Source organism: Mus pahari, chromosome 2 (genome assembly GCF_900095145.1).
Source record: "Mus pahari chromosome 2, PAHARI_EIJ_v1.1, whole genome shotgun sequence".
NCBI classification, from domain to species: Eukaryota; Metazoa; Chordata; class Mammalia; order Rodentia; family Muridae; genus Mus; species Mus pahari.
In genome coordinates this window covers 51,036,827-51,055,950 of record NC_034591.1, presented here as the reverse complement: position 1 = coordinate 51,055,950, position 19,124 = coordinate 51,036,827, and the positions used below count along the sequence as shown (strand labels likewise).

The following is a 19,124-nucleotide window of genomic DNA, read 5'->3' as shown; positions in this document are numbered from 1 at the left end:
GTTTGGTCACAAAGTGCCTCACTAGCATGTGCGATGTCCTAAGTTCCATTATCAGCACCTCCTGCTTTGGGAAATGTTGAGAGAAAACAGTGCAGGCTTAAATAAATGTCCATTTTTAGTCTTTGTGAGATATGATGTGTTCTTCTTAATTCCCCCTCTTCTGTGTGTGTGTGTGTGTATGTGTGTGTGCGTGCGTGTGTGTTGCGTGTCATATGCCAAGGTATGACCCCTCATCTATTCCAATTACATCATGTTGTTAGGCCGTGTGGCACATCGTACTGCACACCTTTCTACGCTGGGAGCAGTGGACCTAGAGACAGGTCTCTTAGAGGGGGCTCCTCCACCACCAGGCGAGGAAGGGTTGTCATTGCCCATTCATTATAAGATAGCCAGGTCAAATGGATCACTTCTTGGCCAGTCAAGCCTCTCTTCCCCAGATTGTCCCCTGGAGTCAAATCCCTGTCTTGGACACCCGAATGTGTCTTGGTTGGGGTTCTCATGGACATGGGAGAAAGAAGTCTCTGGCCTGGCAAGAAATTACGGCACACAGGAGGACTCTGCTTGTGGTGGGAGATCAGTGCGAGGAGGGAGCCTTCTAGACTGGTGGGTTCAAGAACGCGCGAGGGTCGGGAAAGCTGCATGAGGATGACACTCCTCAGCCAGCCAGGTCTGCATGGCTGAAGCTCAGCTGACAGTTAGTTAGCTCCTAGTAGAGCTCTCGCCTGCCAGTTAACATGACATAGCAAACCAGGAAGCCAGGCACCTCCATGGGACACATCTTGGGCGTGGCCTCCTTCCTCCACTCCTCCAAGTCCCTTCCCCCACCATGTCTCTCCCCCAGATCCACTGTTCCCCTATTTCCCTTCAGAAAGGAGCAGGCCTTGCAAACATTAGGTGGAGCTTGGTGAACCCCTCTGAATAGAGAGAGGAAGGATTGTAGGAGCCAGCGGGGTGGAGGACACCAGGAGAACACAGCCCACAGAATCAGCTAAGCAGGGCTCATAGGGCCGCACAGAGACAGATTTGATGGTCACGGAGACGGCCTGGGTCTGCACTAGGTCCTCTGCATACATGCTATGGTTGTTCAGCTTGGGGCGTTTGGGGGTCTCCTAACAGTGGGAATGAGGGTGTCTCTGACTCTTTTGCCTGTTCTTACGACTCTTCCTCCTACTGGGTTGCCTTGTCCAGCCTTAATATGAGTGGGAGAGTTTTTAAAATAAGGAGGAAGAGGCTATTGTGAAGCTGCCCTGGGACCCACACCACCAGGCTCCAGTCACCTCTTCCGGAGAGAAGGGAAGTGGAGAGTAAGTTGGGTACGGTGACCTGGTGGAGCGCTGGCTGACTGTACCCATCCCTGATGCCAGCTAGCGCTGACAGTCCCTTGAGAGTCAGGATGTATGGCCCCGGTTGGCACCTTCTCTGGAATATACGAGGTGTCTACTGGGACAGGTGTCTGGGCTGCAAGGTGAATGGGCACGGTCCCTCCCTCCCCGCTAAGCAGTAGGGAATGGTGGTGTTGGTAACAGCCACACAGAAGGGAAGAATCCTACGAGGTCCCATCTCGACACAGCCCCCTAGGTCTGCTGCTGAGCTGTAGAACTTCAGGTCTGTAAACTAACCCTGACTTTTCCTTTTTTTTTTTTGGGGGGGGGGGTTAGGTAACAGGTTGGTTGTTTTCTCAGGGGTTGATTGTATTTTCTGTGTTTGTATGCGAGGCTTTGGCTCTGCTTCTAATTGCAGGCATACGAGTGAACCGAGAGGCTCTAGGGAAATTATAGAGCAGGATTTGTAGCTGGATGAAAACACAGACTTCAATCCCCAGACCCAGGAGAAAAATCACGTCAAAGGCCAACCAATAAATGCTTGGCTGTACGCAGTTGTAAATAAAGTTTTATTGGGACACAGCCGTGCTTAATTAATTTACAATATCATCTCTGATTGCCTTTGGGCTCACCCTGGACAGTGTTGAGCATTTGTGAGCAAGACTTTGGGACTCAGAGAAGCCTCTGTGCTCCTCTTTTGTATATTACTGTGTCATAGTGGCTTAATTCCCTCATCTAGAACCCTTCTTTACAGCAAACACCATCCCCTTCCAGTTTTAACTTGTCCCCTCCCAAGAGCAGTGGAGGGGAGGACACAGTGGATCTATGCAAGCCGGAGCCCCCCCTCCCCTTGCTAAGGGCGGTGCAGATGTGAGGGATGAAGGCAAAGGTGGCGTGCGCAGCTCTGTAGCAGGGAACAGGTAGGGGCAAAACTGAGGTCTGGAAGTTGGAGATACCTCCAGGCACGGAGGACACAGCTCATAATAGTTGAGTCTTGTGGACCCACTGTTCTGAGTACTTAAAGCTAAGGGATAATCATTCTGCCCTTCCTGCCCACTGCTCACTTGGATACATGGGGAAAAATGGAGAGTGGACAGTTGCCTGGCCACACAGCTACTGTGGAGACTTAAGTCAGATGGCTGGGCTCCTATCTACCTTCTTCCTCCGATTTAGTCTCATTGGGACCAAGTACAGATGTGGGGCATATGGGAGCCGGGGTATCCTGCATAGGAAAAACTGAGCAGGCCCATGAGGGAAGCTAAATAAACCGACCAGATGAGAAACTACGCCAGGGCAGGGCCCAGGTCTTTCCATGGTAGACAAGAGTGTCCCCTCAAAAGACAAAAGAATGTAATTACTGCTTGATTTGGACAAAGAGCCTTAGCTGCTGTGATAGTTAAGGTTTTTGAGACTGGATGGATTATGTGTGGGTGGGCTCTACAACCAGCCGCAGTTGTCTTTTCGAGAACCTGGCTGGTTTTGTGTGTCAACTTGACACAGGTTGGAGTTATCACAGAGAAAGGAGCTTCAGTTGGGGAAATGCCTCCATGAGATCCAGCTGTAAGGCATTTTCTCAATTAGTGATCAAGGGGGGAGGGCCCATTGTGGATGGTGCCATCTCTGGGCTGGTAGTCTTGGGTTCTATAAGAAAGCAGGCTGAGCAAGCCAGGGGAAGCAAGCCAGTAAGTAACATCCCTGCATGGCCTCTGCATCAGCTCCTGCTTCCTGACCTGCTTGAGTTCCAGTCCTGACTTCCTTTGGTGATGAACAGGAATATGAAAGTGTAAGGTGAATACACCCTTTCCTCCCCAGCTTGCATCTTGGTCATGATGTTCTGTGCAGGACTAGAAACCCTGGCTAAGACAGTGGCCCTCAAGGCCGAGCTGAGGATGGCATTGCTGGGAACTGCAGGGTAGAAAGAGATGATGCTTCAGAGCCACCAGGATTCATGCAGACACCGAGTTCACATTTTACTCTTCAGACTGAAGATGCTCCGATGTTGTTCCAACGTCTTCCTGCCTCTCAGAACCTGCCTGTGGATCGGGGGCCCAGGGAAAATGGCCCTGGAGAGGGGGTGGACTCTGACAGACCTTGCTTGCCTGAGCCTGGGGCTGCTTCTCCCTAGGTCCTTCCTGGGTCTCAGGGAGTGGGTGTCACTTGAGCATCGAAGCAGGCAGCCCAGAGCAAACCTTCCTTGGTGGTTGTGTCAGTGACTCCGAAGTCCCAGTAAAAGCTGGCTTACCTGTGTATTGCACAGTGTTACACAGCACTATACCAGGAAATTGCTCATATTCTGAAGGGCCTTGGAAAAACTCTGTGTGCATCACAGTGCCTGAGTCTCAGGGTCAGAGGCTGGGGGCGGGGTCTGTGTCCCCATTGGCGTGTGTTCTTTGGTCCCATTAAGCCAAGGAGGGCTGCCTCAGGTCCAGCTTGGTCTCTGTCCTCTGTCCTTTCATTCCTCTGGAGGTGACAGTTTGGAGTGAGGAGCTGTGGTGGAAGGAAGGAGAGGCCAGGCGAGTGTCTGGGTGGAGTCCAGTCTTGCTGCCTTCCTGCCTGCCTTCCACACGCCCTCTTCCTGGGGCTTTCTTTCCAGTTTCCTTTTCTGCTATTAATAGTGGAGTCAGTCCCAGGTCTGGGAGCAGCCAGGAACAGGAGGAAGCCAGCCCTTATGGAAGGTTTAAGCAGCACCCACCTCTCCCTGGGGAGGAGGCTGAAAGGACCTTCTCTTGCTCCGTCCTCCGCCCTACTGGGGCAGCAGCTACCCCAGCCTGAGGTAACCTTTCCCGCTCGGCAGGCATCTGCCCTGTTCTCCATCCCCTCTACCTTAGGACAGCTTCTCAGATAAGTGGGAGAGTTTGCCAACTCTTTTCCGTCTGCACCCCATTTGGGCATTTTCTTTCCACACCTTGAATCTCACCACCGGCCCTGAGGAGAATGCTGGTGTTCTAGTTACAGAACGCAGACCCTCTGCCCCAACTCATTTGCAGAGCCATCCTTTGGTACTTGGAGGAGGCTGGCGCCAAGACCCTTCCCTTCCCCCCACTTGGTGGAGTCGCTTATTACACGGCATAGCATTTGCATACAGTCTGCACAGATCCTTCTATATGCTTCAAGTCCACTAGACTCAGGGATCTTCACTGGGTTGCATGTCCGCCTGTTTTTGTTGGTTTGTTTCATGTGCCTGCTTTGTATGAGCACCGTGTGCATTTCTGGTGCCCGTGGAGCTTAGAACTGGAGTTATATAGATGATTGTGAGGTTCCTTAGGAGTGCTGGGAACTGAAGCCAGGCCTACACAAGAGCAACAGAGTTCTTAGCCACTGAGCCCTCCACTGTGGCTCTAGAGGGTCGGCGACCATGTACCCACGTCACTCACAGAGATTGAGCTCTACAGTCTGTCTTTCTCTTAGCCACCCTGGGCTTCATGGTCCTCCATCACAGCCTCCTGTTCTCCCCTTTCCAGGTGGTCCTTCCCCTCCCAGCTTCTAGGCATCTGACCGTTGCTGGAGCAGAGGCACACGGCCGACTCTGTTCATCTTACACTCACGAATTGTGCTTTACGTTGCCACCAAATGCTACCCAACAATGGCGTCTTATGTGTCTAGTATGTTTCTGAAAGTGGTCCTCTGACCAGCAGCATGCAAACGTGGGAACCTAAGAAACCTCCAGGTTGTCCCACTATAGTCTGTTTCTCCCAGAGCTGGTGTAAACATTGGAATGTTGCAAACCCTCCTGGAGTTTTGATGCTGGGCTGGGGCTTGGGAACCACTCTCCTAGTAGGTTCTTGTTTGCTATTTTCAATGGGAATATCTTATTATTTCTTTCTTTATGTAATTATTTACTTATTTATTTAAAGACAGAGTTTCTCTCCGTACCTGTCCTTAAACTCATCCTGTAGATCAGCCTGGCCTCGAACTCAGATCCGCCTGCCAGTGCTTCCTTTGCGCTGAGATTAAAGGTGTGCATCGCCATCACCCAGGGCATTTCTTACCCCTTCCCCCACCTCCCCAATAGCCATCCCATCAGCTTCACTTCCTCAGCACCACCTGCAGCAGCTGCTGCTGTCATTAGACAGAGGACCACTCAGAGAGTTCCCAATATGAACATTTGAACTGCCAAGTGTAAAATCTCCCCGTCCCCAAATGACAAACGGACACGGGTCTGTATCTGTCATCCTCTTCCTCGCCTTTTCAGAGATGGAGATGTCCCATATCCAGGCACCAATGTAGCTCTCTTTATATCTCAAGGACTCAATGAGACAGTAGAAGGAGACTAGTCACCCGTGCAGAAGAGGATCCCTGCCTGAGCTGGCTCCTCCCACCTCCATCTAGAGCCCCCAGCTGGGCTCTCTCCATCAGCTTCCTCATCAGGAGGTTTCCAGCTGCCCTGTGCCTCTGCACCACCCCCCACGCCCAGATGTTGCTAGGCTCATGGCTCAGCAGCTATTCTTGCCTGAAAAACAGATGGCAGGAACCCTCGGTGTCTCTGTTTCCCGCCGTAGGTAACAATTACCCAGAATGCAGTGTTGGGAATCTCTGTAAAGTTAAACAAGTGTTTTCTAGTTTCTATCCCTAAGGATACATTTTGGCAATTTTGGAATGGTATAATCAAGCACGCATCGGTTTTTGCTTGCCTTTGGAGCATGGTCTCTCTATGTCGCCTAAGTGGACCTTAACTTCAGACCTACTGTTGCAGCCTGCTGATGCTGGCTGGAACATGGCGTGCTTGCTCTCTCAAATAAGTCTTCTAGGCCTTTTATTTTCCAATGAATTAATGTAATTGTAAATGTAAACACAACTCACCCATGTTCCTGTTCTATAGTATTCAGGTACGTGACTGCAATCACATATTATTACAACCTCCATTGGTAAACATTTGTTCATGTCTGTATGGGGCCAAGACAAAAAGCAACCTTAGAGGTGTTTCTGGAACTCCTTTGGGTAAGCATGGAGTGGTACAATCAAAAGATGTTGAATCAAAAGTTGAGAGAATTGCACATGCCCGGCCTTACTTGATATCAGTGTTCTGTTTTGCAGAGTATTGGTGCAGATTTTCACTTATCCATACGCTTTTTCAATTATGTATATGCTTTTTCACTTATGCATATGCTTTTTCACTTATGCATATGCTTTTTCACTTATGCATATGCTTTTTCACTTATCCATATGCTTTTTCACTTATCCATATATGCTTTTTTAAAATAAAGGTCAACCTTTGAACTGACCTCATCAGCTGTGCCGTCATCCTTAGGAGCTGTCTTTGCACCACATTCCTTCGTACGTGTGTCAGAAATGTACTGGACAGTGGCTCTGGGTGGCAAAGCGGGTTTACCTTTGCATGTGTCTTCTGACCTTTACTCCATATTCTTGCTACCTACCTCTTGTCTGGATTTATAGGTTTTGCTGACTAGGGGGATATGAAATGACAAACCCTCCTTTTATTTTGCATATCCTTAGCTGGTGACATTTCTTGATGTTCCTGGCTTATATGTGCCGTTTCTCTCTCTCTCTCTCTCTTTTTTTTTTCTGTGAAATGTCTTGAGTTAGTGGCTTTCTGCTGTAACAAATTAAGAAGGACAAGGGAAGACATGTTTATTTTGGCTCAAGGTTTCCAGGGGGTTCATGGTCGCTTGACTCTGAGAGTCTGAGCTGGTAGTGAGGCAGAGCTTCAGGGAGGGGAGGGGAGGGGGCAAAGATAGACCCCTGCAAGGCACACCCTTGGATATCTGCTGACCTACTTCATCTAGGGACCAAATATTCGGCACAAGCCTTTGGGGGAGATTGTCACAAGCAGAGCGTGTCTGTTTTCTCTTGGGCTTGCTTTTGCAGACTTCTTCGAGGAGGATAACTGGACCCTTTGGGATCCTGTAAGGATTTGGTTTTTGCTTACTTATGGTCCCCCTGCCCACACCTAGGTATTCATCCTAACACAGTATTAAATGGCCCACGACTGGCTCCTTCGGTGGATCCCTCATTTGGCTGCTTTCTGTCTTTTGGACTTGCTCTGTCTCTTGTTTTCTTCCTCACTTGTCCTGGCATCACAAGATGTTCTGGGCTCAGCTGCTCCGTCAGTGTCAGCGGTAGAAGCGCAGACCTTTCTCCGGGAGCTCTGGTTGGTTCGTGTTCCTGGAGGATGACATTAGACACAGTCTGGTCCCATGGCAGCACCTAGACGGTCTGGCAGAGCAAGAAGATGTAGTCGTTTCTATTCATCTGACTAGCTGTACATAACAGTAAAACGAGCTCGTGAGCTGGCAAGGTGGCTCAGAGGGTAAAGACCCTTGCTGGCAAGTCTGATAAGCTGCTTGGTTCCTGGAACTACACGGTGGAAGGAGAGCCTACTGACCCCCAAACTCATGACCTGGCATTCCTTGCCACACAATAAATCATGAGCGAGTGAGTGAGTGAGTGAATGAATACAATAAACAAACGTATGAATGAATGAATGAATGAATGAATGAATGAGGTAAAAACTTGAGCTCATACTGACTTCTCTAGACTTCAGGACTTGTTTAGCATCTTCACTCCAACTCTTTCTCGCTTGTCTGCAACCTGCCTGAACAGTAGTTTTTTGACTGCACAATCTACAGAGAACTATGGAGTTCGTGTTTTTAAGTGGTAAAGTGTGTTTCACCCAAAGGCACTGGTTATGAATTTCAAACTGATTTTATTACCTGTGAAGTTGGACTGAACAGGTAATTAAACACAACACAGAAAGCTCAGGCCAGGTTCTCTTTACTGCAGAGGGAAGTTGTTCCTCCGCCATGCAGCGAGGCTGTGTGATTGACACGTCTAGAATGTGGCTGACTTTGTTTCAGTAGGACTTCGTTGGTCCTGGGGTTTCCTCAGCATCCCACTTGGCTGTCTCACCGTGTACAGCAAAGAAAGCCACGCCTTTGAGGTGCTTGGTTCTGCTTCTCCTCATCCATCACCACAGTGCTGCGGTTGCCCCAGATAACCTTCTAATGCCCCTCCCCCTTCTTCAGCCTCTCTAGCCACTCTGCTGTTCTCTAGTCCCACGACTTTTCGTGCGCGTGTGTACACACACACACACACACACACACACAAACACACACAGTGTATGTTTTAAGTTGCTGTGTTGATGCATGCCTGCAATCCCAGTACTCTGGATGTGAAGAAAGTGAGGGTTATAGGGTTACCGAAAGCCTGGATTATGTGGTGAGGCACTGGCCTTGGCGAGGCGGCGCAGCTGCGGCGGCGTGGTGGGGAAAGGCGCTTGCTGTCAAGGCTGACAAGCTGAGTTCAATCTCTGGAACCAACAGGAAGGAGAGCTCAGATTCTGAGAGTCGTCCTTTGACCTCCACGTGTGCTATGTGGTGTACACATGCTCTTGCACACTTATGTGCACACATAAGTAATAAAAATGTTTAAAAAACCGAAGGTCGATAGACAAAGCGCAGTGGTGGAGTGCTTACTTAGCTTTTAGCTTATTCAGGTCCCTGGGTTCAATTGTCAGTCCTGTGAAAAATAGTAAAATAAATGGCTAACCTGTTCTCCAAAGCGCTAACCTAATTTTGCATTTCCACTGCATATGGAGTTCAATCTTAATCTTTGCTTTCAGCAATTCTAGTAGATATGTAGAGCTGCATTGTAATTTTAATTTGGATTTGCCTAAGGACCAAGGCTGAGCATCTTATCTGTTTATTTTCTTCTGATGTATGTTTGGCATTTTTTTCCTTTTCTTCTGGAGGGCTGGGGTTTCACTCTGTAGCCCACTTTGGTATCAAAGTCCCAGCAGTCTCCTGCCTCAGCCTACTGAGTGCTAGGGTCATAGGCATGCCCCTGCTGCTGTGTTTTTGTTGTTTTTAACACCTCCCCCTCTATGGGATTGGCTGGTCTTGCATTCAGGAAGCAGGGTGAGTAAGGACAGCTCTGTTGTCCCCAAAGCACAGCCAGTCTCTGCCAGTCTCTGCACACCATAAGCGTATTAGGAGACACCATTTGTCCATTTATTAAGTAAGGAACATTTTCCTCTATTCCTAGTTCACTTGCATACTGGCGCCCCACCCTCCCTCCCTCCTCCTCCTCCTCCTCCTCCTCCTCCTCTTCTGAGGGGGCCGGAGAGATCACTCAGCGGTTAAGAGCACTGAGTCCTCATTCAGAAGTCCTGAGTTCAATTCTCAGCAGCCACATGGTGGCTTACAACCATCTGTAATGGGATCTGTCGCCCTCTTCTGGTGTGTCTGGTCTGGAGAGATGACTCAGTGGTTCAAGCACATCAGGCCACTCCCAAAGCCCGCTCCAGGGGATCCGAGGTCTCCTTCTGGACTCCAGGTACCTGTGTTTATTATGTGTATATGCTTGCAAACATGTACACATAATTAAAAACAAAACTCTTCAAAAGTAAATTGGGAATAAGATGATTATAGGTTTTTATTTTGTTATTATGGTGATTTCTATTTTGTAAATTCTGAGCGATGCATGAGAAATCCCACTTGGTCATTGAGTGCTGTCCTTTGTAGGTATTGTGGGTTTGGCTAATCAATAGGCTCTGAGATACCAGCCCATAGCTGTTGAAGTGGTGATTATGACAAAAGCAGATGAACTGGGTGAGGCTGTATAGAAAGACAAGTTTCATGAAAAACCCCTGCTTATGCAATATCGGGCAGCCAGTTTGGAAAATAGTTTGGCATTTTATCAAGACGCTAAATACAGAGTTTCCGTACAGCTTGGCATTTCTACGCTTAGAGAAATAGAAACATACATCTCACATAAAATCCGTACATACAAAATGTTCCTAGGAACATTGCTCATGGGAGGCTGATGGTGGACGCAACCCAGAATGAATGAGGAAAATACAGTAGAACCGTCTAGTGAAATAACACAGTGTAGCAGAGCTAAGGAATAAAGAACAGGACGACCTGCAGAGGGGATGAGTCGAAAAGCAAGACTTAGGGGAGCCATGTCATCTGTGAACATGTTCAGGAGAACATGTCCTGAGGAGGCAGCTCCAGGCATAGTAGCTGAGTGGTTGCCATAGGCAAAGTCAGAGCCTTTTCTCTACTGTGTCTTAAGTGTGAAAGGTGTGTTGGTCCAGCAGGCTTGGGTTTAAATGTGTTGTTACTATGGATACCTTTAGTTCACTAGAGGCTGGGGTGTACTCTAGAAATGCCTGTTTGTCTCCCTGCGTGTAGTTCTTTAGAAACAGGAACGTTATTTTAGATTTAGATTTACACATTGCATGCATGCTTGGTACCCACAGAGGCCAGACCACCATAGATCATCGGACTCCCTGGAATTGGTGTTATAGAGGAATGTGAGCCACCGTGTGTGGGTCCTGGGAATTGAACCCAGGTCCTCTGCAAGAGCAGCCTCTGCTTTAATCTGCTGAGACATCTCTCTAGCGCCTGTAGTATTCTGATTGCTTTGTTTCTTCTGCTCCTAGGAGTCTGCCTCTTTCAACTTACCCAGCTCATTCCATTGTTAAGGCCCTTGTTGGCACTGTGGGGCAGGGGCGGGGACCTTCTCTGATGTCCTGATTAAGCCCCACTCAGGAAACTGGATTGGGGGTGTGTCCCCACTTCCTCTCCCTAGATGTTAGCTAGGCTCAGTCCCAGACAGTCCTTGTACCACCATCATTGTGTAGTCCCAGTTACTCAGGAGAAGGCAAGAATATGGTAGGTTTGAGGCTAGCCTGGGCTACATAGTGAGAAACACTCCCTCACACCCCATCAAAATAAAACTATTCTGTGTGTTTGGTGTTGCTGTTGAATTTTAGTTTCCGTGTCATTGATTTTGTTTTGTTTTGTTTTGTTTTTTAACATTACTAGTTCATTCCATTGTTCAGTTTTTTCAATCGAATCGCGGGCCCCAGATTCCACCCATGGCAGCACAAAATTCAAACAAGAATTTAGTCAGTCCTAAAGAAAGGCCAGGTTAATGGCAGTGTAGGACCATCCTCTGCATGCTTAGCCCCACCTACGACACAGTGGGCTCCCCTAAGCCCTAGCCTGACGCTTCCTAGGATGAATTGGATCTTCATCTTCCCCTAGTTGGATGCTCATGTCTAGCCTGCTTCTAGATAATGTCAGGCTGATACCACCCAGGCGCAGAACGCTTCAGGACCACAGCCTATTAGGGGAGAGCCTGTCGGAGAGCTGGAAGAAGAGAACATTCTTCTAGTGGCTGAAGCTCTCATCAGGGCCTTTCATACTCTTACCCTCTAAGCCCCGTGAACAGCTTCACAGGCAGCATCTGAAGGGTTAGAGCCAGTGGTTTAGAGGGAGCAGGAAAGGAGAAAGAACCCAGCATGCATGGGCACTGAGGGTCGAGGCCATGGCTGCACTAGTGGGATGTGGCTGAGGTGGGGCTGCCTGACTGACTCCATTGGTCCCCAGGGCTTGTGTGTGTCCATTCTTTCTCCATCACCTCATGGCTGTTCCGTGGGTTCATGAGCACGTGGCTAAAGCACATATGTTCTAGGTGTGTGTGTGTGTGTGTGTGTGTTCCCTGCAGCCGCATTTCTAGTAGCAGCAGCCTCCAGGTGCCTTCTTCAGAGATGCACGGAACGTGCTTGCTGTGAGCACAGTATAGAACCCAGAGCTCCTGGGATGTACTCATGGCCGTCGACTCTACATGCTACTGGATAATAAAGCAGGAAGAGGATGGATGGGACCCAAGGGATCCCTGCCAGGCCCAATCCTAAAAGTTAATGTAGAGTGTCCCCAGAGACCGCAATTCTCAGAAATGAATCTGGTTTCTAGCACTCAACAGAATTAGTGGTATGAAATGGTGGTGGTGGACCAGTGGTTTTTCCCAGGTACCTCAGAGGAGGATGGGACACTGTTTCTGACCTACTTAAAGCACACAGTGTTGACACCAGTGACAGCCTTGCTTCCCATTTGCTGTTGATCGCTAGCTTTCTCCTATGTTGCTTAGTTTGGGACCCCCTGTCTAGGGAATGGTGCTGCCCACAGTAGGCTGAATCTTCCTACATCAAGACAATATTGTTCAGATATGCCTATAGGCCAGTCTCTCAGTTGAAGCTTTCTTAGAGGGTTCTAGGTTGTGAAGAGTTGTTATTTCAAACAAGCTGTCACAGGTTTGGTGGAATATGGGGGAATAATTTAGGAGGTAGTTATCACAGAATGATATATACATTCAAGTCTTTACCACAAACATTGTGAATGTGACCCGAGGCATACACAGTCATTGAAAGTTACTGTGAAATCACATTGTTATTGTATTTTTTATTTGCCTGATATAATTGTCACCTTTAAGACTTAAGTGCCTCAGTCTGCTAACCTGTGCCCAGTCCTGGAAGCTTCTAGCCTCCATACAGTCTTAGGCCTACAGTGTCTTCAGCCTCTGAGACTTACTGCTGAATAAGCTTGCCCCTTTCTAGGTCTGTCTTAATCTGTGTCTAGTTTTTTCTCTTTCCCTGCAACCTGTGCATCTGTCCCAGTAAAACTGCCTTTTCCCCACTTCCCTTCCTCTCTCCCCCCCCCTTTCTCCACTGCTCTCTTAAGTTGCTTCCCTTTCTCTCTCTTCTCCTGGGAGTCAGGCAGATCCTATTCTGTCAAATCATTCTCTGGTTCGTCACTTTGCCTCTCAATTAGACATCACTTTCAAAAAATGGCTGCTTCCTTCTACAAACTAATTTTACCTTTGTTGTATGGGATTAAAGGTGTATACTAAGGGCTGAGCCACACCACAACTAGAAACTTTTTTTCCCCAGTAAATAATACAGTCGCAGGGTTCAGAGTATTACCAAATATCCTGCAACATACTGGAGCAGGGCAGACTCTAAACTAGTGGATCCAGCAGTCGAGTGTTTGCTTAGCATCCATGAGGATTTGGGTTAGGACTCCAGGTTCCCCTCCCTTGACAAAACTAGAGGAAAAAGGCCATGTGTTGATGAGTCAGAGAGTGCAGTGACACAGCTATTAACCAAGGAGTGCCAGGAACTGAGGAAGAAGCAAGGGGAGAAGCAAATGAGGGACTGTCGGCTTCCAACCTCCGGAGCTGGGGACAGTACAGTCATGTTCCCGTGAAACCGTCTTTACGAGAGGAATCTGCTCCATTGGAGGGACTTGTCTGTGGGCGCACTGACTCCTGGGAACTGGATAAATGGTAGTGTCCTCCAACATCATTCAACATAGCTCTTACAATTGGCCTTTAAGAATACATGATGCTAGGGCTGGTGAGATGGCTCAGTGGTTAAGCTCACTGGCTGCTCTTCCAGAGGTCCTGAATTCAATTACCAGCAACCACATGGTGGATTACAACAATCTATAATGGGATCTGATACCCTCTTTTGGTGTGCCTGAAGACAGTTATAGTACACTTATATATATAAAATAAATAAATAATAAATCTTAAAAAAAATACATGATGCTTATCTGCTATTCTAAATCCCCTTTGGCCAGATTTTGCTGATTGTCACACTGGTCCTCCTGCAGGCAAGCTTGTGTCCAACTGGTTGGGATCAGTGTGTGATTAACCAATCTGGCTAAGGAGGGAGAAGCACAATAAAACTCTATACTGGGCTGGAGAGATGGCTCAGCGGGTAAGAGCACCCGACTGCTCTTCTGAAGGTCCTGAGTTCAAATCCCAGCAACCACATGGTGGCTCACAACCATCCGTAACGAGATCTGACACCCTCTTCTGGAGTGTCTGAAGACAGCTACAGTGTACTTACATATAATAATTAAAAAACAAAACAAAACAAAAGAAAACAAAAAAACTCTATACTGCGCCAACAGCGCTCTCAGTTCTATGAAATCCAAGCCACCATTATAAAATTACATTACAGTGCATTAGTTATAAAATGCACAGTAAACCAGGCATGGCGTCTCATGCTTGGGATCCTAGCATTTAGGAGGCTGAGGCAGAAGAAGGGTCACCATGAGTTAGTTACCAGCCAGTTTGGGCTGCAGAGTAAAACTCCGCCTCCCAAATATAAACATTGACAAATAGAAAGTTGGGCTTGAGAGATGGCTCAGCGGTTAAGAACACTGAGTGCTCTTCCAGAGGACCTGAGTTCAATTCCCAGCAACCACATGGTGGCTCACAACCATCTGTAACGGGATCTGATGCCCTCTTCTGGGGTGTGTCTGAAGACAGCTGCAGTGTACTCCATACAAATAAAAATAAATAAATCTTAAAAAGAAAAAAATAGAAAAGAAAAACAGAAAGAAAAAGAATAACTATTTTATAAACACAAAACAAAACAAAACAAAACCTGAAAACATGATCAACAGATATTTATAATGTGTGTTGATTAGAGAGCCACAATGAGATGTTCATCTTAAAACATGTGGGAAGTGTTGCTGGAAGTCTTGTCAGGAGTTGTGTTATCTGAGCTAAGGGAACTTCCAGAGTTAGAGGGCACGAGGATGGGGCACACACCAGAGGTGCTCATCACTGCCTGCACATGGTGATGGGGTCAAACTGATACTCTAAAGAAATAACTTTGTTCATGGTGTGTGTGTGTGTGTGTGTGTGTGTGTGTGTGTGTGTGTGTGTGTATGTGTATAACCTCAAGTGTAGTTCCTTACTTTGCAGACTCTCCAACCTTCCATCACTGTAGGAATGCCATGATTATAGATAAATGACACTGAATCTAGCCTTCCTGGGATTCTAGAAATCCAAAGTCAGGCCCTTATGCCTGCAGGCACCTCTAGCCCCTCAAACTGATATTCTTGATTAACACGAGCATCTTTCTCCAAGACTTTGGGTTTCTTCTTGTGCTTGGGCATTCTGCGGTGTAATCATCCATTCAGTTTTGTCTTTCTTTAACAAGGTATCTAATACTGGGTACCTTGAGCCAGCATTTGGAGTGCCGGGTCTCTGATTAAGTACCTATATTGATAAATTTATTCTGATGCAAAAGTTATTTTTGTGTTTTGAGAGCTGTTATTTTTGGGAGTCCTAAGCAAGATTGGATTTACCATATAGAAATGTGGCTGACTCTACTGACAAGGGAATGCCACCAGAGATGGAGGCTTATGGGTAGTTTGGTTCATTTGAATGAATCCCCATGTGAGGTCCATTTCTATTACTAGAGACCTAATCAGATGATCAGTTAAACTAACGCTGGGATTTGGCAACCCGCAAGAAGGTTGGGGCTTTATGGAACAAGTTTGGTCTTCTCTCATGTTAGACAGTTTTCATTGGGAAGTCACTGATACCTTCAAGAAACATATGGCAGTATCGGGGGGGGGGCATTTTTAGTTGCTAGAGTTGGAGGTGGATATGTGTGTCTGTTACTTATGTCTAGTGGACAGAGGCCCGAGATGTTGCTAGAACACTCTAACGCACAGGGCAGCTGCCTATAACAGAGGAGATTTCCAGTTCAAAATGTTCACAACTCCAGATTGTGAAGCTGTTTGTTCGCCATTGTAAGAGCCCTGCCTCAGCCACCGTTCTGTTGTTGTGAGGAGACACTGTGACCACGGCAGCTCTTCTGTTTTCTCCCTACAGGGTTTCTCTGTCTAGCTTTGCGCTGTCCTAGAATGCACTGTGCACACAGAGCTGGAACTCAGAGATCCCCTCCCTCTGCCTCCTGAGTGCTGCCATTAAAGGCGTGTTCTACCCACCACCCAACTGGTCATGGGAACTCTTATAAAAAGAAAGCATTCAATGGGGTGCTTTCTTATGGTTTCAGAGGTTAGTTCACTGTCATCACGGCAGAGAGGCATACAGACATACACGCAGACATACAGATGTGGTGCTAGAGCAATAGCTGAGAACAATATCCTGACCCAAAAGCAGAGTGGGGGGGGCGCAGAGGCAGGGGCAAGGGCAGGGGCAGAAGAGGCAGAGGCAGGGGCAGAAGAGGCAGGCAGGGGCAGAAGAGGCAGAGGCAGGGGCAGAAGAGGCAGAGGCAGAGGCAGAAGAGGCAGAGGCAGGGGCAGAAGAGGCAGAGGCAGAAGAGGCAGAGGCAGAAGAGGCAGAGGCAGAAGAGGCAGAGGCAGAAGAGGCAGAGGCAGAGGCAGAGGCAGAAGAGGCAGAGGCACACAGAGAGGCAGACAGATAGGCAGACAGACACAGACAGGAACTGGCATGGGCTTTTAAACCCTAAAGCCCACCCTCAGTGACACACTTCCTCCAACAAGTCCACACTACTCTAATGAGGCCACACCTAATTCTTCTCAAACAGTGTCACTCCCTGGTGACTAAGCATTCAAATATATGAGCCTATGGGGGCCATTCTCATTCAAACCACCACAGAGTTACTGTCTGATTCTGCAACTCTTAAATTCCCCCAATGCTGACAATATCAAGTGACAAGAAATTATGATGCTGTCAGTCGGGAAATCCCCAGGCCAAGCATAGCACCGAGAGGGTTGGGACGGTGTATTTCAGTGGATCAAGCACTGGCTGTGCTCACATGAGGGACTGATGTGCAATCCCCACGACCTTGCTTATAACTCAGGGCTGGGACAGGGGGCCTCTTCACCCCACCTCCCGAGGCACACTGGCCAGCCTTGTCTAACCAGTGACTTCCAGGCCAGTGAGAGACCTTGTCCCCAAAAGGGTGAGTGTCCCCTGAGGAACGATGCCCAAGGTTGTCAGTTTCCACATGTACTCACATGTACTGTACACACCAGCATACGTGTACATGCAGATGCATGGTCACATGGACATGCCAACTTAATCCCGACCCTGAAATATGACTCTAGGTTTGTTTGTGTGTGGCAGGAGAGAGTTGAAACAGGGTCCCAAGTGGCCCAAGCTCCCTGAACTCATTGTATAGCAGGACAAGAGACACCCACCACTACATCTGGGTAGATTGCTTTTTTATTTAAACATGACATTCTACTATGTGCGCCCTTCAGTCAAATATAGCAGTCAGTACCACAACTGTCACTTCATGAACCAGAATACTGTCCCCTTTATAGACTTTTGACTGCCTTTGATGCCTGTAAGGCTTGATGATGCCATACCGTGGATGAGAGAGACTGGGACCCTCCTTGCCTATTTATGGAGAAACACACCCCTCTTCAGACTGTGGTTCAAGATGCCCAGCGGAGCACGGGATACTCACTAGCGTCACCTGTTGGGACTGTGCGCTTGAACACGGTCTCCTACTGTGCCGTTATGATTTCTTCCCTTCCTAGCTAGATGTATGTCCCGTGCCACTGACACCTGCTCGTGGACAGCAGGGAATACTGGTCGGCATTTTCAGCCTGTGTCTGGCCAGACTCACGGGGTGAGCAGTTGTCCACACAGAAATGCAGGCTGGCCAGGGTACCCCTTCCCTGCACAGCCTCCCTTCTGCTGAAGGACAAAACCAGGAATCACCAGTACCCTCTCACAGTCTCTGATTCTCCTCTTTCCCCACATTGGCTGGATCCAAATGCAGTCCTAATCCAACCGCTGCTTGTCTCCAGTGTCTAGCTGTCCACCTCCAGCCACCAGCCCTTCCCCTGGGTGACTGATAGACATCCTACTGGTCCTCTCTGAAGGCTTTTCTCCCTTTAGATCACATTCTACAAAGGCGAAAGCATGGGCTTCTCACCCCATGCACTAGTGCTTTCTCTCTTCCAGGTAAATAAGATTAAAGGCCTTATTTTGGCCTCTGAACTTAGGTATCATTTGATCTGTATATGTATATATGTATATATGTATATATGTATATATGTGTGTGTGTCTCCTCCATAAATAGGCAAGATCCCAGTCGTAAATATAAATATATGTACACACATTATCTTTAATGTATATATTTATATAAATATTTATATATGTATATATTATACACATATGTGTATTATGTAATTTTCTCTTTTTGAGATGGGGGTCTCACAACGTAGCTCTGGCACTTCTGGATCTATGTAGACAAGCCTGGCCTGGAATTCAATGAGATTCACCTGCTTTTGCCTCCCAAGTACTGGGATTAAAGGACTGCCTCAGCGCACCTGGGCTAGGATATACTTTTAAGAGAACCTCGTTCTGTCCTCAGAACTGATCAGTTTGGACAGCTCCTCTCTAAGGCCTGCAGTCTCAGCGGCCCCTCCCCCACTCTCTAAGCTCCATGCAGACATCCGTGTCTTCCCTTAGTCCCTCCCCCCCACCCCCCCAGACTTGAGACCTTCACATGTTGTCCTGTTTTTCTCTGTTGGAGATACTTCTTGTTCCCACAGCATTCCTTTTAGCTTAATGGTCCTTAGGGGGCTGCTGTTAGTGGCTTAAAGTGATGAATTTGCGGGTCAAGTTGACGAGGGCTGAGCTGTGTTGGTTACTTTTAACTGCCAACTTGATCCAACCTGGAACCATCTGGGAAGAGCGTATTCATTGAGTAATACATTATATAGATCAAGCTGGCCTGGTGGGCATGTCTGTGGAAGATTATCCTGATTGTTAATTGATGTAAGAAGACCCAGCCCATCGGCACCTTCCTCCAGGCACCGATGCAAACAGAGCAGAGTAGCAGCTGAGCCGGCACAAGCAGGGACCCACGTGGTTACCCTCCATGCTTGCGGCTGGATATGGTGCTTTTAGGGTCTTATTTTAACTTCCTGATATCATGGACCAGGACCCCTTCTATATCCATAACCAGCCCAGTCTTATCCACGGAGTTGCTTTTGATCAACGTGTCTTATCCCAGCAAGAGACGAAGGACAGCTGCCTCTCCCGCCACCCCACCCCCCACCCCACCCCCCACCCCACCCCCAGCTCCCACCCATCTCCATTTTCTTTTCCTGTTCATTCTTCCTAAAGTTATTACCTGAGTCTGTTATTCAGTTGTCCTGTCTTCATGTCATCTCCCTGGGGTTGTAGGTTCTGGATCTTGTTCCACACAAGTCACCACAAGGCCTGTTTTATAGCAATGCCCTCAAC

General features: G+C 48.0%; 1 protein-coding gene across 1 annotated transcript in view; it reads left to right on the top strand.

Annotated features, from left to right (window-relative positions):
* Positions 1-19,124, top strand: part of Podxl (podocalyxin like) — a 41,358-nt gene that overhangs the window by 15,095 nt on the left and 7,139 nt on the right. The window lies entirely within an intron of this gene.